Source organism: Accipiter gentilis, chromosome 30 (assembly GCF_929443795.1).
Source record: "Accipiter gentilis chromosome 30, bAccGen1.1, whole genome shotgun sequence".
NCBI classification, from domain to species: Eukaryota; Metazoa; Chordata; class Aves; order Accipitriformes; family Accipitridae; genus Astur; species Astur gentilis.
In genome coordinates, this window is record NC_064909.1 from 4,228,625 (window position 1) to 4,248,567 (window position 19,943).

At 41.1% G+C, this 19,943-nt stretch overlaps 1 protein-coding gene across 4 annotated transcripts in view; it reads right to left on the reverse strand.

Annotated features, from left to right (window-relative positions):
- The window catches only part of SOCS5 (suppressor of cytokine signaling 5), a 35,499-nt gene extending 17,069 nt beyond the window's left edge, over positions 1-18,430 (reverse strand). For 2 of the 4 annotated variants that reach the window (XM_049833735.1, XM_049833731.1), the window contains exon 1: positions 17,417-17,716. The gene's annotated coding sequence lies outside the window, so the exon portion shown is untranslated. The other 2 variants (XM_049833732.1, XM_049833733.1) reach the window with 2 other exon arrangements.
- Positions 18,431-19,943: the final 1,513 nt, after the last annotated feature.

A 19,943-nucleotide genomic window follows, 5' to 3' on the forward strand; every position in this document is an offset into this window, starting at 1 on the left:
CTTATATGCACGGTATATGCATTAGAGAGACTGAACAACCATTTATGTGAAAATCGGGTCTGTCTTTCCTCTTAAGAGCACCTATTGCCTCAGTCTGTTACAACTGAGGTGTTAACTAGATTATTATGTCACTATTTTATCTTTAGGGAGCTGGATTCTGTTGCATAGTAGAGATGCAAAGGAAGCGATACTTTTTGTCAAGACGTGGCTACATCTTTCTTCTTGGCCTGAAATAATGCAATCGGTTACATCAAAACTATATGAATGAAATGCTTATTCTAGCAAAGAAGCACCTGTGTATATTAAGTAAGCAAGCCCCCATAGGATGAGAATTTTCTAAGAAAAATGTGCATATTTGGTTAGCTCCTAAATTCTTCTGAAAAGAAAATATATAAATGCTTTGCCTTTTGATGTTGTCTATCTAATCCTAAAGCTGACACCAGTTTTCACTAAGGATTGTTGCACCCAGACCTGCCTAGTCATAGACCAATAACCTACTGGTTAGCTAATATGCATTCCTATTATTCAATAGGAAAATGTCTTACCCGAAAAAGGCAACTCGCTGACCTGTGATACCACTCTAATACCCGACACACACAACAGCTCATTCAGTATTGGAAAGTCACTAAGTATCTATGGGCTCCTGGCCGATACAGGTAAGTTTAAGTTATAGGCTGCAGGAACTCCAAGAAGATGCAGCACAGGAACGGACTAGAAAAATTAATCTTTACAACAGCACTACCAGCTGCACAAGACTAATAAAACTAATAATCCTCTTTTGCCCCTAATCAGATCTATGAAAACAGAGATTCAGTTGTATGAATGGTTTAAGAGACCACTTCATGCAGAAAGAGTGTGCAGCACCACATAAAACTGAGCAAACCTAAATCAGACATTGACTACTAGATGAACTTGTCAGAGAGCAGGTATTTAAAAAATAAAAACAAACAAACAAAAAACCCAACAAAAAAACAACAACAAAAGCCCCCAGCTCCCCACACCCACACCCAAACAAATCCCAAAACACAACAGAGATAAAGTGAATGATTGATGCTATTTTACTGTATCAGCCTGAGATGGTAATTTACCATCCCCTGCACAAAAGGAAGAGAGGAGTACAGGTCTTTCTAGGTTGTTTCTCATTAACAGAATTTAGCCATAGCCAGGGCACCCTAAGGGTGATGGTCCATGGTAACTAACCTACCATTGCTTTGCTATTATTAGAAGGGATATCCTTGCTTCCCTCCCATCCTTTTACATCAGTTCCAACATTCATCTGACCTCTGTTTTCACTATAAGCTAATTAATGGAAGCACCAGACATACAAACAGCACTTCAGCTAGGAAAAAGAAGCTGGAAGAGAAGTGACGGTGTGAGGGTAGCAGAAGCTCTGGGGTCTTATGCAAAGAGAGAAAGAGAGAAGTGAGCTGTTAACACTGGTTTAGCCGTTTCTGTGAAACCTCACTCAAAGTTAAACCAGATTCACCTTATACCAGGAAACATGTTTTAATAAATGAAAGATCAAATGAAAGTCATAATTGTGCAGCAAAACGATAACATGAGGCCTTGAGACCAAGACTCATCTAAAAAAAATACTATATGTTTCAGAAGATCCAGGAGCTGTAACACTGTTAACAGGAAAAGCTGTTAACATAAAAATACAAGAATTATTCCTCTTCATTTTTTCAAAAAGATGGTTCAACTGTTACTTAAAATACCAGACAATCCACATAAACACTTTCAAGGAGACAGGGACAACCTCTTTAATAAATGATTTCAGGAAGCTATGAACCTTAAGTATCCTCCATGATGAAAAAGAATTTGATTCTTGATGTAGAAATATACATTCCCTCAATTTATCATTAGGAGACATGTGGCAGTTTCCACATCTAGCTACTGTCACATAGTGGCCAGGAGTTCCTGATGGAAAACATGCACAGTGATCACAAGAATGAGAATTCCAAATTTTCATTTGTAGATGAAAACTAAGACATTTTCTTGATATGATGATTAGCCACAGCTTGAGCACCCCCCAAACCATTAGATAAAGCTGAAGGGTCTAAGTAACTAAACCCAGTTGTGCAGCTTCACACAGATCTCAAACTCTTCTGCTATAGATTGGCAGGAGTCTACCAGTCAGGTGGGGGGAAGGAGGGGAAAAACAGAGAACTAGTGTTTGAGTTGCACATGAGACTACAAATTTCTGATAGCACTGACATCAGTGGCACACAGACACAGGGGACTAGCCAGTAGGTAATTTAAAATGTCATGATTTGAAGAAAAATGAAGATTTACCTTCATAAGAGTTCTGATAACCAGCCAGACTAGAACATCTTTCAGCAAATCTGTCTGTTCTCTCCTATACTGAATAAGTGTGGAAAAGAAACTCCTCCTCCACTGGGTTCTAACTTCCTCTGAAGTTCACACTGCTGCAGTGGGCTCTGCTGCTAGTTCAGAAGGTCAGCAATAAAACTCAGTGAAGGTGTTCTAACACAACTTCAACTATCTACATAACTGACATGGATTTTGCTACAGCAGAACTGCATTTAAAAAGGGTACTTCAAGGTGTACTGTACCAACAGGCAAGGCCATCTTTCTTAAACCTTGAACTAGCCACCTCAAAAGTACAGAAAAAGCACAGAAATTCAGCCTATTTGTTGGGCTTAAAGTCTTCTTCCCAACAAGAGTGATGTGATGTGCCTTTGAAAAAACTTTTTTTTTTTTTTTTAATTGATTAACATCACCTAATGCTTCCCATTATCAGACCACATTCAGTGGCTTTTTGCAGCTTACTTATTTGGTCTGAATTTTATAGCCTGGGTAGCCACCTAATTTCAAAGTTGAAGTTGTTGTAGGAAAACCACTCAAAAAAGTTACATTTTGGGTGTCTTTAAAAAAAAGCAAATACCACCACCACCTCCTCATCTTAGAAATTCAGGAAGTGTGGACTTTGTGTGGAATATCTTCTGCTATCCTTAGAGAAGTACAGCCAAACTTGGTCTAGTTTGGAACTCCTGAAGAAAAAAAACTCTTTAGGTTCATTGTCTCAGTAGTCTTTCCAGATTTTATCTATTAAGGTCTCTAAAGAATCAGATTGAGCTTTTTTTGGATGACTGTCACAGCAATCAGTACTGACCAAATGCGTATACCCTACTCATACAAAGTATGGTCCCTACAACCCACAGTTACATACTAGTATGAAGGGTGGCATCCTCATTACACTCAGCAGTAACATACCTGTTTGCACACAGGAGAAACCATCTCTGTAAAGAGTACAGATGTTGATTGGAGCCTAGAGGTATTGGAGAGCTGATGGGACAGGAAAAGACGAGGAATGAGTCCATGGTTCTGGAGCTGATGTGCGCCAGGACTGTCTCACAGTGATTTCCCACCTAGCTTTGTGCTGTAAGACCCCTCTCAACCTCCCCCCACAATTAACTTGGGACAATTCTGGTTCCCAGGCTCTCCACAGCTTACTGCAGTCCCAAGATGTACTTGAAAGAAAAATCCTGCTGAGCACGCAGAGTCTCCAGGGAATTCCACAACGAAATGTTGCCATGTTCAGATCACAAATTTCCAAAAAGAGAATTGGCTCAATTTTGCCAGATTTTCATATAAAATTAAAACATTACATTTCAGCCAGAGGTCACCCACTGAAAAATGTCAAGTACATGTTCCAGTTCAGAGGTGCACTACAATATCTCCAAGAAGAGACTGCCATTAAAAAATGGCACAAACAATTATTCTGGGTTTTTTCCCTCAAACAGATGAAGAATTTTGGCTGAAAGCTTTCAACAAAATTAAACTCAAGGCAAAGAAAAAGCATAAAGTACTTCAGCCCAAAAAGATCAGAGTTCAGCAAAGTTATAAACAACTGAATACAGCACCTCTTAAAAATTTTCTAGCACTTCCTATTATCTATGGAAGTAAGAGATGAAAAAACACCACCAGTGGGAAAAATGACTCATGTGAACTCCCATTCTCACTTATGCAGCAGTGCACTTCGCTAAGAAGTTTACAGCTGCGCAACAAAATAGGACACTTTGTCAATGACATAGAACCACAACTATTCAAATTGTCCATCAAGAGTTTGCAAAATGAGGGGTGAACAGTTAGATGCTCTTGGAGTTATTTGTGTAATGGACAATGTCAGGTTCAGTGAAATGACAGGGCAGAATGATCCAGCAAACAGAAATAAAACATAAAACTATCTTCCTCTCTAAAAATTCCAACTATTTGTTTACTTGTTGAAATCAGGTAACATTAACACTCTATGCCATCTTGGTTTTTTCCAGAAACATTATCCAAGGGGAAATCAGAATGACCTTTGCAAGCCTCAGAGATATTACACCTAACTGGAAGACTTCACAGACTTAACCTTGTACAATGGTATACTCCATCCTAGGAGTACTAAGTGGAGGCAGCGAACAAGAAAGTGAAGTAACATGGACATAAACAGAACACAATATTCTCTTAAGTTATTACAGAAAACAAAGAGACATGTGGCAGTTTCCACATCTAGCTACTGTCACATAGTGGCCAGGAGTTCCTGATGGAAAACATGCACAGTGATCACAAGAATGAGAATTCCAAATTTTCATTTGTAGATGAAAACTAAGACATTTTCTTGATATGGTGATTAGCCACAGCTTGAGCACCCCCCAAACTATTAGATAAAGCTGAAGGGTCTAAGCTCCTGCTTAAAAGTCTCACAGTAAGCAGGAGCTAAAGTCCACAAGGACCAGATAAGACCCCTCAAAGAGTTTGAAGAGGGGAAAACCCCCAACTCAACAGTAAGGAAACACAATGACCAGGAGAGGTTTTTCTTCACCCTTCTCTCTTCCAAGCAGTCCTGGACATTCTCTATAACCTCAAATCATATATAAATAAAAACAGAAACAGTCATGGCCACTAACTCTTTACATCCTGTTACCATTGCTCAACTTCCACTATGGGCAATTTAAAGCTATCTGAAGTTATCACAAGAAGAGCACTACACACAGCCAGCCTAAAATTGGAATACCTTTGACTATAGCTACACCTGGTCCAAAGTTATACCTTTGTCTAAATACTGGTTGGTTGTTATTGTGGGGTTTTTAGTTTGTTTGTTTTCTAGAATTTTGGAAGGGACCTACAATGATAATCTAGTCCAACTGCCTGACCAATTCAGGGCTGACCAAAAGTTAAAACATGTTATTAAGGTCACTGTCCAAATGCTTCTTAAATACTGACAAGCTTGGGGCATCAACCACCTCCCTAGGAAGCCTGTTCCAGTGTTTGACCACCCTCTCAGTAAAGAAATGCTTCCTAATGTCCAGTCTCAAACTCCCCTGGCACACCTTTGAACCATCCCCACCCATCCTATCACTGGATCCCAGGGAGAAGAGCTCAGCACCTCCCTTTCCACTTCCCCTCTTCGAGAAGCTGCAGAGAGCAATGAGGTCACCCCTCAGCCTCCTTTTCTCCAAACTAGACAAGCCCACAGTCCTTAGCCGCTACTCATAGGACAAAGCTTTCACCAGCTTTGTTGCCCTCCTCTGGACGCATTCAAGGACTTTAATGAGTTCCTACAACAGACTTCCCCCACAACAGATTTCTATGGTCATATGTCCTTTCCACCTGATGAGAGGGGGAAAAGATGCAAAAGCAGCAGTAATTCTTTTAACAGCGCTACCTGTTGGCACTACATTACAGCCCAGGGATCACACACAAGCTTGGTATCACCACTACCAGTGGTTGTGCTACTGCTGACACGCTGCAAGCTTCAGCTCTGCAGGCTCCATGCACACAGAGACTGATTTTACCTCTTTCTCCTCCCTCACTACATGATACACTCCTTTGCTGCTGCTCCTCACCAAGGAGGCTCGTCTGTCTTCCTTCTGTGCACTCCCATACAACAGCCAAAGCACATGAATACACATCTTACTCCTATATACTTAATTCCTGCACATACAGGATAGGTATGCTTGCAAAGACTTTTGAGTAGCAATTTTCCACATGCATTTATTTGAGCCCCAGGCTCAGCTCCTGCATAGAGGCATTTAACTACCTATGCTACCTCAAATGTTGAAGTACAATCACTTTCCATTAGAGCTAAATACATGGTTCAACTCCAAAATCAGTAAAAATATTATAAAATAAAATACACATGCCAAGCTAAATGAGTAGGAAACAAGGATTGGAAGCACTGGATTCATCTACGTTTAAGGGATTTGCAAATAGTACTGTATCAGTAGGCCTACCTAGTAAGATTTTGTAACAGAGAGGTAGCTTTGTACATTGACATTCTTTTCCTGATTTGGCTTCCATCACTGTCCCAAATCAAAGATCGGAATTTTTGCCAACATAGCTGTATCTGTAACACCACCATAACTCCTGCTATACACAAACCATGAGGATTTCTGACAGCACAGTAATGACAGCTAAGATCAAGACTACTTTTCCATTCCAATTACAAACCCAGCTACGTTTGCAAAGTGTTTCCCTTTAAAGCATTCCTTATAGTGGTACTATGGTGTTTTTATAAAAGATAAGTACATACTGAGCATTTGGAAAATATACAGAGATTAATGAAACCACGGAACTAAAATATCCTTCAGAAGAGAGGCATCAGCTGGATACTATCACACACTATTGAACGACTAAAGTACGTCATCCAGCTGCCACAGAGTGCCACTGTTGCCTCCTGAGCCCCTCCAGGACACTAAAGGAATGTACATAAACTAGCAAGGCAGAAGAGAAGAAATTCTGTTAAGTATGTCATCCGTGATGTCAGCATATTCTTAAATCAACAACTGTTAACTTGCTGTCCTCTCTAAGCCAGAATAACTTGAAAAAAGACAGGGTACCATGCTTTAGAGATGACAAGCTCACTGTTGGCAGGAAGCTTGGAGGTAGTAGGCTTTAAAAACACTTCAACATCAACTTGTTTCTAAGAGTGAAAATTACAATACTTCCACAAAATTGCTATCTATTTTACAAGTAAGCTGTACTCCAATAACTTTCTCACTAAATTAAATCAGTTTTTTTACTTCCTTGAGCAACAGCTCACAGAAGATCTACAAATTACCTAGGTAACAAGAGTTTTGAAAACCTTACTAGCACCTACTCCTATGTTTGCCTTTGGCAGAAAAAAGCTTTGACTCATTTTTTGTGTTCAGTTAATCCACAGTAACATTCTTCATAGAAAGACTGCTGGAAAAACTCAACTTGCTGGAAACAGTAACTATAATTACTGACCCTCTTCAAGTTAGCCAAAATTAAATTGCAAAGTAGATTTTTTGGCATTAGAGCTATAACTTAATGGTACAAAGAAAAGCAAGCCTGTGAGTAACAGAAGAAACGAAGCCCAACATTTGTGAGAACTCAGAAAATGATATACAAGCAGTGAGTCTGCAGGAAAAAATTGAGAACAGATCCTGAATAAGACTAGCCTCCTTCTAGATTTGTACTGCATAACAAAAAGGGCGAAACTATTTCTTTGCACATCTTTGCTGTATCAAACTTTTGTCAAACAAAGCGTTAATATTAAAAAGGAGGAATATAATCATATCAAATTTAATAGTAACGAACAAATTGTAAGCCACAGCTGTATGGCATTTTATCTCCTTACATAACAATATACTCTTTTCTCCACAATTTTCAGGTTTATTTTACTCACTGCTCTCTGGGATTATGAGAAAAGAAAAAAAAAAATCTTAGTGCCTCTATATTTCTCAGGAAAACAGAAAACACCATTGCAGGTGTCCCATTAAAAAACTTGTGTGAAATTATACCATGCCTCTGTCAATGAAACTGGCAAATCAAGATTCTTTTCAGTTACTACAGGCTTTAAAGCAAGTAGAGGGATGACATATTCCTCAACTATGCATAGATATACTATTAGTATGACATGTTAACTTTACTAGTATTGAGATGATTGGCTTATCACAGCACAAAATTGATTCATCTCTCATATCCGAGTTTAAAAAAACATGATAGAATTCATGGGCTATGTAGATCTTTTGCAGGTTTTTTTCTACTGCTACACAGTCAAAATAAGGGAATTATTTGCATGACAGAAACAAAACATGATTTCATAACATAACTGTGAGCCTATAAGCAAGAACTTACAGACTAAGAACAAAGTCATTTATATCTTAAGAACCATTTACAAAATAGGTATAACTACAAATCTTCACCTTATCTCTTGTCATCTTTGATGCTCAGGAAGAGTATTTTCTACCCAAATAAACGAACTATATTGCTGAAAACAGCTGTAAAGTTCCTCTGGAGCTCTCTAACAACCAGAATTTCCAAATATCACAAATATAGATAGCCTCAAAACAACAACTGGTGATACATTACTATGCTAATTTTTTCCGTTCTTAAAATTTGATCAATACTAGTTGCAAAAAAAGCCAAACAGCACTCACCAAAAAAATACAACATTGATCAATAAATGTGGGGAAGGGACGAACCAAACAACACACAAAAGCAGGGAGATTTCAAATTTTCAGACCACTTAAGAGTTAGCCCCTAGTAGCTGGCTTCCAGACCTAGTCCTGGAAACAAGTATAAGTTTAATCAACAAAAACTCAGCTTTCCCTGAATTATATACTTTTCTATGGTCTACAGTAGATAAAATGTTTTTTCCAAAGCCACATGCCATACGGAATCTAAGTCCAAACCTTAATCTAAAATACAAATGACTACTACTTTTTCAGACACAAATTACTCTACTGGTCTGGACCTTAAGGCCCCTAACCTCATTTATTCTGTTCACAACTGTTATACAAATGTCAAAATAGAAAACTTGTTCAATGCAGTGGTCAGTCATCCAGTCATCCCCACAAGCAACTCTAAGCTATAGATGAGTGTAATTACTTGATAGTTTTGAATTTTAGTTACATTCCTTCTGACAAAAACACTGAAAAACCTTTAACAGATGCTTCGTTCCCAAAGGAAAACAAAACCATGTCTTATGCATATAAGGACTAACAGTTCTACCAACAAAAATGCTAAATCCTCTAACAGATGCTTCAGACCCCAAGGAATTTGAGAGAACAAAACCATATCATCTGCACATGAGAATTGACACTGGTCAACCCAGGCTCTTGAGACAAAGCAGTTTTCTCACTTCTTATAGCACAACTGTTTCAGCATATATATAAAAATCAAACCTTCTGCCAGATTGCTAGATTTTCTCTTTTTAGTTCCAGTAAAGGGGAACAATGGATCAGCAGGTCAATCTGAAAGAATCCTTATATTTAATCAACTAAATTTTGCTAGGATACAATTCAATGGGCAATAAAGATACCTCTATAATATAGACTACCATGTGGATTTACTGAACTTGCAAACATTTTAATTAAGATATGAAAGCACCATAGAAGACCATAACAGAAGTTATTCTAGAATTGTCATACTGAAGGACTAATTGCTAAGTTATCTTTACAAGAACAAAAAAGAATTTTCATCCTCAAAGTGAATAGGAATTAAAAAATCAGTAATTCTACAATTTTACCAGCGCACAATACGTTAAACAGATTTTCTTCAAAAGTCCATTTTAAACATTCTCTTCTCAATATTACTAAGTCATCAAAAGAAACCAACAATCACAATGTCATAATCCAAGATGGGACAGAATTTTGTTAATTGCCAAACCAGGCTATAAGCTAATAATGTCAGCAAATACTAACAGACAGACAACGCACTCCTGAATTACAGTAATGGGATGTAACATAAGAATAGCCCAGACCATCAAAAGGTAGACCTAGTAAAAAAATCTGTCTGGCTAACACATGCTGCTCAGCAAAGAATACAAGAACAGGCAAACTACTTATTAACACATCCCTGATATCTTCTCCTAGAGTCAGTACTTCGCAGTTCAGGGCCTTAAACCCAGAGGTAGTACCTTTGCATTCTCTAAGATTATATTAAGAGAAATTTTAATCTCATAATTTTAATCTCAATTATTACATATTATTTGTCTTACATCTGGAAGAACCAGAGGTCCTGTTGTCAAATTTCTTGCTTCCATAAATAAGGCGTCCAGATCTTAAGGACAATAATTATGAGGAACATCTTCAGTAGATAAACCACATACGTTTTTGAAGATAAAGCTGGTCTGATACTGAAACTTTAAATCCAATTTATATCCAAATCTACCCAGCATTGTGACAATTTGCATTAAGGCCCTGACTCACTATTAATAAACAAACAAATAAATAAAAATAGAGCAAAATAAAAGCAGATCATGTTTGTTGCCAGATTTAAAAGAATGTCAATGGTCCAAATGAGTTAAGCCACTGGCTAGAACTTCCAGAAATACCCAGTGAGATCTTGGCAGCAGAAGGTTTACTCATTGGACTCAAGAGGCTTTTCTTACATTAAGAGTGTGGCTGGATGAGAGAGACTTAAGAGAAAACAAGTCACTGCAGTCTGTAGGGACAACACAACACCATCACCCCTCTACACCTCCTCACCCCATCACACACCATAGCCCACTCTCTTAGGCCAATGCCAACTTTCAGAGTTGGTCTCCCTAGCAAGCTGGTCTCCCTCAACAAGCCATTAGCAATTAACCTAGAAGAGAAAAGAAAGGAGAACATCATGGATTAAACAAACTGGTTCAATTAAAAAAAATTGACAAGCTGTGCCAGAGAATCTGGGGATACCCAAGTGCATAACAACGTAGGTACAATTTAGGATAGGTCAGATAGAAGCTTTATTAACTACAGTGACAGTGAAAGAACATTGACAGCATCTCTCCTGGTACTCTGCCAAGCGATCACAGAGACCCAAACTATATACTATTTCATAAAAAGGAAAAAGGTGAGGAAAAGCAATCCTTTCAATATTAACAAAGCCAGGTACCCATCCCTGGAAGAGATGGATTCCTTATAGTCCCTCGCTAAACAGCCACAATCCTAAGGAGGACTCAAGCAGTAAATAACATGACAATATGGAGAGATGGTTCTTGGAGTGGCTATAGGAGTGGCACACCCACCAGGTATTATGCTAGCTCAGAAGTGGGGAGTTGGAAACAATCACAGACTGCTAGCTTTTAGTTGAAAGGAATGTTCATTTAGTAAAGATAACCTCTTAGCCAGACCTCTCAATCTAAGTATTAATAATTTTACCACCACAACCATTTGGCAGCTTAAAAATGCACAGTTATTTTCCTCTTCCAAGCCATGAGTAAGACCAATGAATGAGAAATGAGACCTACTAAATCTAAAATACTGCAAGACACAATTGAATAGACATTTTAACTTATTGAGCAAATTTTAAATAAAAAATGTGTTTTGATAAAGTTGCTGGTTTAACTATTCATCCAGCACATCTGAAGTAACAAACTACAAACCAATTTTAAAATGCTATTTGTATATTTAATTGAATTCCACTTTCTATCCAAGTGAGGTTTAACATATGTTTAAAAAAAAGTACATAATTCACCATTCCCCAACAGAAACGTGAAAATTAAAGATCTAAGGAAACAAAGCATCAACTAAGCAATATAAGTGTTTAACCAAATCTATCACACAAAGATCCCAGTCCACTGAGGATTAAAGATAATTTGCAGCCTAGAATTAATTCAATTTCTCCATATGCTACTTCAAAAGAATGAGACCTCTTATTGCACTAGTGGAATGATTAAAATACTTCCTTCTTCACAGAGGCCAAATGTAAAAGCTCTCCAAAAACAAAGTTTAGTAACGGGTACTTTTTCCATAAGCAAGTCAGTCAGTAAATCACACTCTGCTGTGCAGGCCTTACTGCAAACCCAAAACCTAAGGCACAGAGGCAGAGTGTATAATTAGATATAAAAGCAGATGTACCTAAGCAGACAGAATTCAAGGTATCAGAAGTTAGAGACATCTTGCACATGGAAGTCTGGTGTTCAAGTTCTTTTCAAGAAACAGGGTACTTGCAGGTCTGCCCTATTAAACACGTTCATCCTTACTTAGCCAGGTGCCATGAACAAAATTAAGTCAAAGTGGCATAAGCAATTACTACAACCCAAGTTCTTATTATTAAAGGCCAAACATTCTAAGATATTATCTTGATGGGTTTTTGTCACAGTCTTGATCAAACCTAATTCATTAAACTGCAGTCCTTGAGTTTCTACTGGCCTAACAGAAATATGTAAAAGGTGCTAAATCCCAGACCTTTTTATCCCAGAATCACAATTTTTAGTCCTTATGATTGACATTTGGGCCTTGAGCAATGAGGCCCAAATGATTTCATCTGGGAGCCAGGCTGACTGTTGAATTACTATCAGCATTCATTCTGCTAAAAAGGAACAAAAATGTTATCAGATTTAGTATTGCAAAAAAACTATTTTCAATTGCTTCTACTGTACTTAAATTTTTAAACAATCTTTCAAATTTCACCTCTGTAAATATACTCCAATCAGAAAGCACTTCCAAACACTGTAAAAGCTTCTGCCTGTAAGAAACTGGTGTTTGCCATAAGTATTGTAATAAAACAATAGTCTAAGAATGCTGCCTGCATCTTCAACAATGAGAATATTTATTATAAAAACCCGAGTTTACAAAGAGACATTATGCACTGCACTGAAATTGTTCTTATTCTGTTGCAGCAAAAAGAAAAGCAAATTCCTGCCCTCTTTGATTCTTTAACTACTGTAGAGACCCAAACTTTCACAAGAAAGGACTACTGGCTTAAATACTTCAGCTGACAACACAGTACATAATCAAGTAGTATCCAGCTAGCCAGGAACACACCATATATGGCCACATAAAGAAAATACTTCAGAGTCCTCAAGAAGTATTACTTATCTGGGCAGCCTCCATCTCCCCCTCCTTCTTATCCCAATCCTTCAAAGACAGGCTTTAAATGTTTTGCAGCTGTCCAACATTAAGGCTGAAGAATTCAACAACCATGGCCATGTAAAAGCACAGGGTGAAAATCAACTACCACATTATCCAGGCACTCAGGACCAGTTACAGATCCAGAATAGGTTCCTGACTGCAAACTTCTTTAACAAAATCTATATAAGGTCCCAAGAGCAGATAAACCTGTAAAATTATTCTTCCTTCCTTACAGATAATTTGTCAAAGGAGTTTCTACCATATAAACTAGTGCAGACTATGCGTAACTACATTGAGTTTTAGCCAGCCTCTCTCACAACCAAAAATACCAACCACCACCACTGCACACATTTTCTTACTGAGATTTTCAGGTCTGCATAATCTTATAACCATGAAGTTTGTAAGCCATTTCATATTTCCTGAAACTAAACTGCACATTAGATGATTCACCAATTAGTGTATTCATGAAGCTTTAAAAAGCAATCAAAATTTCATTTTTGTTGAAAAATTTAACAGAGATGTCCAGCTGTATGCTTGGAGAGAGCATGTGGGCTTTTCTCCTTTATTTAACTTAACTAACAGCTACGTTAGCTGGTGAAAAATATTCAGTGTGTCAGAGTTAATTTATAGAGCTGACAAAGTATAAGGGCTCCAGAAGGTATAGCATACATTTACTACATTTTAAATACAATATTTTAACTAGATATAGCTCAAAGATTAAAATAAGTGGTCCAACAACCAAACCACACAAATACGTATCATTTCAGGGCACTTCTTATTTAATGGAGCAATTGCATGTTTGTTTCAAACTAATGCATAGGCTAACAGCATCAGAAAAGTTGATAATCTTTCTGACCTCAAACCCCATAAATCAAAATGCATTTTTTAAACAGGGTAGACATTTTTAGAAGACGGCAGGCATCTCAATACAGTGCAGGCCACGATCAGATGAAGCGGAGGCACTGCATATTGCTCAACACAACCAAACCTTGTGGCCTTAATGACACTTCTGGGCATAAATACCACAACGTAATATTAAGTTCTAATTTCCCCTTAAGGTTGAAGAAACTACCAAGCATAGCTCTTAGGGAAACAAGAGGCAAGGAAACCAGCCTAAAGTAGACAGCTACTCAACTAGCTAGCCTATTCCAATATCTTGGAATAGGAATCAATATTTTAGGAGTTTATGGTGAAGCCTTTATATCAAAAGTTCTTTCTTTCATTCTACAGTCATGAATGTATATTTTAGTGAAGAAAAAGTTATCCTGTTTAGATTTTATGTTTGTTTTCACTATTTGTAGCAGTAATGAAACATCACCACTTCAAATCTTAAGAATAGATAAACCTACTGTATGAAAGTTACATGGAGTTATCTGAATCCCATGAAGTACCTACCAAAAATTGAGCTATTTAGTGACAGGCTATCACGGGACAATGTGGTTTACAACTATTAACAGCAATCATCACTATCCTTTGATTAGCCTAAAGTACATCTCTTACTTAACTTTAAGCATAATTAATGAGACCAGGAAAATGCATGTTATACCATCTTGGGTTATTAGTCCATCAGGGAAACACATGAATTGCCACATCAAATTCAATGAACAGTCATCTCTCTAGAACCCTGCTGCAGAATGACAGGTTTCACATGTTTCAAAGAAGATAAAAAAACCCCAAACCTTTCTTAATAGAACACTATTGATTTCTAATCCCTCCCATCTGTTCTTTCTTAGATGTATCTGCCATCATTAAAAGAGGAAGAGAAATTTTAGATACTCCTCCAAGAACTAACCCAGACATTTTTCCAATGCTCTTATACATATGAAGTCATGTCAAGCTATTGCATGCTACCCAGCTGTCTGAATTCACTAGTTGATTGTAGTGTTAAAGCAATTCTGAAACCAGAGTAGATGCAAGACATTTAGATCAACTGGAAAATCAGAACAGATTTCAGCAGTTCAGTCCATCAGGTCTCAAAATTGTTTTGTTTTCTCTTTTCTGTAGTTTGCTTTGGAATGACAGAGAATACACCATAAAAGTATAGCCAATTCACTCTACCATACTTATTATTGTACAAAACACACAAAAAGACAGAATTAAATCTGCTCTGACAGAGACCCTATTGCTAAGGCTATTGCTTTGATACCAGGTCCACTTGAATATCTTGGTTTACAGAGTGACAACTGAGTGAATTAGGAGGTTGTTAACTTGGAAACTTGCCTTCTTTCAATACCTCACTATAGCAACCTCATCAGCTGGGGATATTCAAGGTAACAGGGGTTATGTTGAGGCTGAAGGCTGCATGACATCTTCAGCAGGAAGCTTTTAATGGCAGAAACCTGCATAACATGAGATCTTGAGATGTGTGAACCACACCTCAAAGTTTCTATGGATGTAACAGTTTAACTATAAAATTGCCCTAATGTCATCTGTGTGCACAGTGGCACATGACAGATTTGAACTCAGAAGAAAAGTTATGAGATCCAAGTAAGGCAAACGGCATTTGGCAGCTATGATGTACTCCATGGTCATTACCTAGTGACACAACCCCAACTTCCCTTCCTGAAATGGACTTATGAAAGGACATTCCAACCTCCTCATTAATTTGTTGGACTCAAAACTTCTGGCACCCATAAATTACAATCTCCATGTTGCACAAATACACTCTGTGAGGTGGAATGGGACTAAAAAGTCTCTTTTGTAAGAGTACCGTATCTTGGAGTAACATCCATAAACTGAAGTTAACCAGGTTTACATTAAAGAAAATTAGGAATTACGCCCTCATTGTAGAAATTTACAAAATTATTAAAGTGAAACTACTCTAAAGCTACATTTTAAATGATAATACACTTAAAATGTAGTAAAATATTTACTGTGGTACTTGCAACCACGGAAGGATCCTTCTTCCATGCACCCAGAAGGAAAAAAAAAAAGCTATCGCTCATCTCTAAGGGAATTTTAAGTTTAAAAAATAATTACACAAAAGATGCTAAGATAAAGAAAAACTCAAGAAAACAGAACACTCAGATGTATTTTAAGTATTTAGTCATGAAAATGCAGTTTAGTTTTCCGCACAATGTTTTGAAGCCAGGAAAAAACCTCTCAAAATTTTCACTCATCTTGATATCCAATGCACATACTTAGTTCACCTGTATTCTGAAGGAGACAGATCAATTTAAAATTATATGCAGTCAACTTCCATGCAAATTTATGGAACATATTTAAGTAAGGTTATATACATGCAGGCTTCAGTAGTACTTTCCATTCATATCATCTCCCTGCAAATAGTTCACTTGGGCCACATCTATCCCCAAAATATTTTCTTGTTATAGGAATATACTGCACCAACAAAAGCATTCTTGAAGTTCTTGCAATTTATGTGAAAAAAGCCATACATCTACCAAACTCACAAACCATACTGTAATTAGCTTCAGTGGAAAAGCGCTCTATTTATCATAAGAGGGTTTGTGTGGCATGGTCAGGGATCACACTTCAAATGATGGGATATGGTACCCCATATGATGATTAGCCTAAAATTTATAGCTTACAATCATAGAAATATTGCAGAAAACTTCAACAAGCTTTAGAGGAGACAGGAGAGAAAAAAGAAAAAAAAAAGATGCATTCTGTAAGTATTCAGGGAGTGGAAGCATAACTATTGTACATGCTGTGTTCATAAGAATAAATGATCAGATGACACAAACCCGATGAAACAAACATATCGGAGACAGAAATGTATTCCACGAGATTAAACTATTGTGATTCAGTGCAAGTATTGAATTACAAATTTAACAGCAGCAGAAATAACACGATTTACTGCTTCTACGATTCCAAGAAACCATTCATAACTTTGAGTTAGATGCATATAAAGACGAGTTTCAAACTTTTATGAGTGTTCATGAGGGAAACAGCCTGATGTTTAACGTACCACCCTCCACAGAGGAGTTAACAGTAGGTTGCGTGCCCTGAAGACTCCTTAAGGGCAATCTTGCAAGTGTGATTTCCATAATGACAAACGTGCGCGCAAACTCAACTACAGAAGACCGCCGACCAAAGCCCCCTGCTCCTGCACCAGATTCAAAATTATCCTGCAAGCCCCAGAGGAGCAGCAGCCCGGCGCTGCCGTCCCGCCAGCTGCCCGACACGGGGCACCCCCGACCGACCGCCTCGGGGTGTTGGTACCGGATTCGGGCTGGGGCAGGCTTAACCCCCTGCCCCCCGGGCTTGGCTGCAGACCCCGGCCCCGCCTCTTTCGGGAGGGTGGCCGGGACAGAGCGGAGCTGCGCGTCCGTCCCCCCGCCCGGGGCGGCCTTCTCCCCGGCGGGCACCCCGCCGCGCCCTGGCCCGGCCGAGCCCCGCGGCGGCAGTCCGCAGCCGAGCCCTCCCCCTACCTCTCGCCCGGCCCCGGCCCTTCCCCCGGCTCCCTCGGGCGCTGGCTGCCCGCGGCCTGGAGACGGCGGCAGCTCCCCGCCTCCTTCACGGAGCCGCGGCCTCGGCGGGCAGCAGCGGGGCCGGGGCCGGGACCGAGGCGGGGGCCGCGGTGGGGAGCGGCGCAGGTCCCGTCCGCCGAGCCCGAGCCCCGACCGGGAAGCACCTACCGCTACACCGCGGCGGGGACAGCGACGCCTCAGCGCCGTCCCGGCGGCCCCAACGGCCGCAGCATCCTCCGCCGCCCCGCCCGGGCCCGCCGCCTGCCACTCGGCGCGCACGAAGCGAGGCGAAGAAGCCCCCTCCCCGGCCCCCCTCCGCCGAATGGAAAATAGTTCCCCGGGCCCTGGAGCGGAGAGAGCGGGAGCGACACCTTGCTAGCCAATGAGAGCAGGCCTGGCCCTCCGCGGCGCCAATGGGAGCGGCAGGCTGGCTGAGGCGGGGCATCGCCCAGCCTACCGGGCCGCAGCGTTCGGACTGACCCGCTAAGGATGTCTTCGGCGGTATCCTCATTGACGACCATCTTGGAGTCGGGCACGATGCCCAATCTGGGAAGGGTCTCGCCGGCGGCCATTTTGGGTTCGGGCGAGGGGCGCGGGAGGGCCGGGTTCACATGGTGGGGGCCGACGGGAGGAAGCGGCGGGGGAGGAAGCGGCGGGTCGGCGCAGTTGGCACCGGCCGCGGTTCTCTCGCAGCACGCAGAAGCTGAAGCCGGGTCGAAAGTCACCCACGACCCTCGGCGTCAGAATACGAACGGCGGTGGCCGCCGCCCGGCGCTTCTCCCCGGAGCGGAGGCGGAGCGGCTCCCTGCGGGGGCCGGTTACGACGTGCCCGGCCGCCCTGGCGTTGCGGGACAGCTCATGCGCACCCCGGCGGGGACAGCCCCAGGGAGGCACCGCCTCGCTCGGCCTCCGAAATCCCGCCGAGCCGAGGCCCGGGACGGGGCTCGGCCGGTCCCCTGCGAGCGGGCTGGCGGAGCCCGGCTGCCCGGGCCCGGCGGCGGTGCGGGCCGCGGCTCTGCTTCGCGCTGCTATCCCTTAAAGCCTTTGAAGAAGCGTTCAGAGCAGCTCCGCAGCGCGGTTTGAGTGCATACTTTTAAAGAGATGGCTACATGGCTGACATACCTGCTGAGGCAGCTGCTCGCTCAGGAACGCCCCCCGCTGCCCTAGCATTTTATGTGAAGAAGTCAAACGGTTCCTTGTAAGCAGAAGGGACTACTAAACGCTTACAAATTGAGACTCTTGAAGACACGTGGGTATCGTTGGAAGGGAGTAATAACCCTGTTCAAAACAGTTTCCTCTCCCTTCCCTTCCTCTGTATAATGGGGAGCAAACTCATTGCTTGGCTAAAGTACAGATGTAGTATGTTTGATCATATCAGACAAAGGAATCGCTCATTGCTGCACCAGCACAAAAAGACAACTTGGTATTCCAAGTAACAGAGAGCATCTCATCTTTCTGCATCTACCAGGCAAACCGGGAAACTACAGTACAGAGGGTAGACGATTAGATGGGGAAAAAATGCTTAGATCATGAAGGCTCAGAGGGTAGGGGGCAGTGGGTTGTACTCTACTGGAAGCCAGTAGCAAGCAGAGTATGGTGCTGTTTGACATCTTTCTCAGTGACTTTTGAGGAGGATGCAGGTGATGCCAAAGAGGGACACTGGAAATGCTGGAGGACAGAGCTGCCATTTAAAGGGATCTGGACTGGCTGGAGGAATGGCCTGACAGGAAGTCTATGAAATTTAACAAGGACAAATGCAAGGAAGTTCAACAAGTCCAGCACCTGGGAAGGAAGAGCCCTCTGCAACAGTACAGGCTGGGGACTGGTGGGCTGGGGAGCAGCTTTGCAGGAAAGGACGTGGGGTCTTGGTGGACAGCAGGTTGGCCACAAGCCAGCTGTGTGTCCTGGCAGCAAAGGAGGCCAAGAACATCCTGGGTTGTACCACCAGGAGCACAGCCAGGGATAGTGATTATCTGTTTCTGCTGAGCCACGTGTAGAATAGCGCGTCCAGTTTTGGGTCCCTGAATGTAAGGAAAACCTCAACAAACTAGTGAGTTCAGCAGAGGCCACCAAGTTGTCCAGGGGAAGGTGCAGCACTTGCCCTGTGAGGATAGGCTGAGTTAACAGGCCTCATTAAGCTTGGAGAAGAGACAGCTTCAGAATACTTCTGCATACAGAACACAGCCTAGCATATACATTACCAGCAAAAACCCCAAAGATGAAATAATACACTGTATAAGCAATTCTGCACCTTGGAAGGGGATGAAAAATATAATGAAACATACATAATTGATGTTAGTTGCATTCAAAATGATACTGATGAGGCCAATGTGTGAATTTACATTTCTAGAACAGGGTAGCACTCGTGAAGGATTCATGTGCACCCAGCACAGATGCAGCTAAATTGCCACTTGGCAGTCCTACGTAAACAGTGCAAGAAAGAATAAGCTAACAAGTAGTAACAACAGGCAAAGTAAATAGAGTCAGCATAGCCAGGATCTAGTTAGTCTAACAGTACAACAAGGGGAAATGCAAAGTCCTGCACCTGGGGAGCAACAGCCCCAGGCGCCCATACATGCTGGGGGCCGACTGGTCAGAAAGCAGTTTTGCAGAGAAGGACCTGAGGGTCCCGGTGGACGTGAAGTTGAACGTGAGCCAGCAATGTGCCCTTGCCACAGACAAGTATGGTGGTATC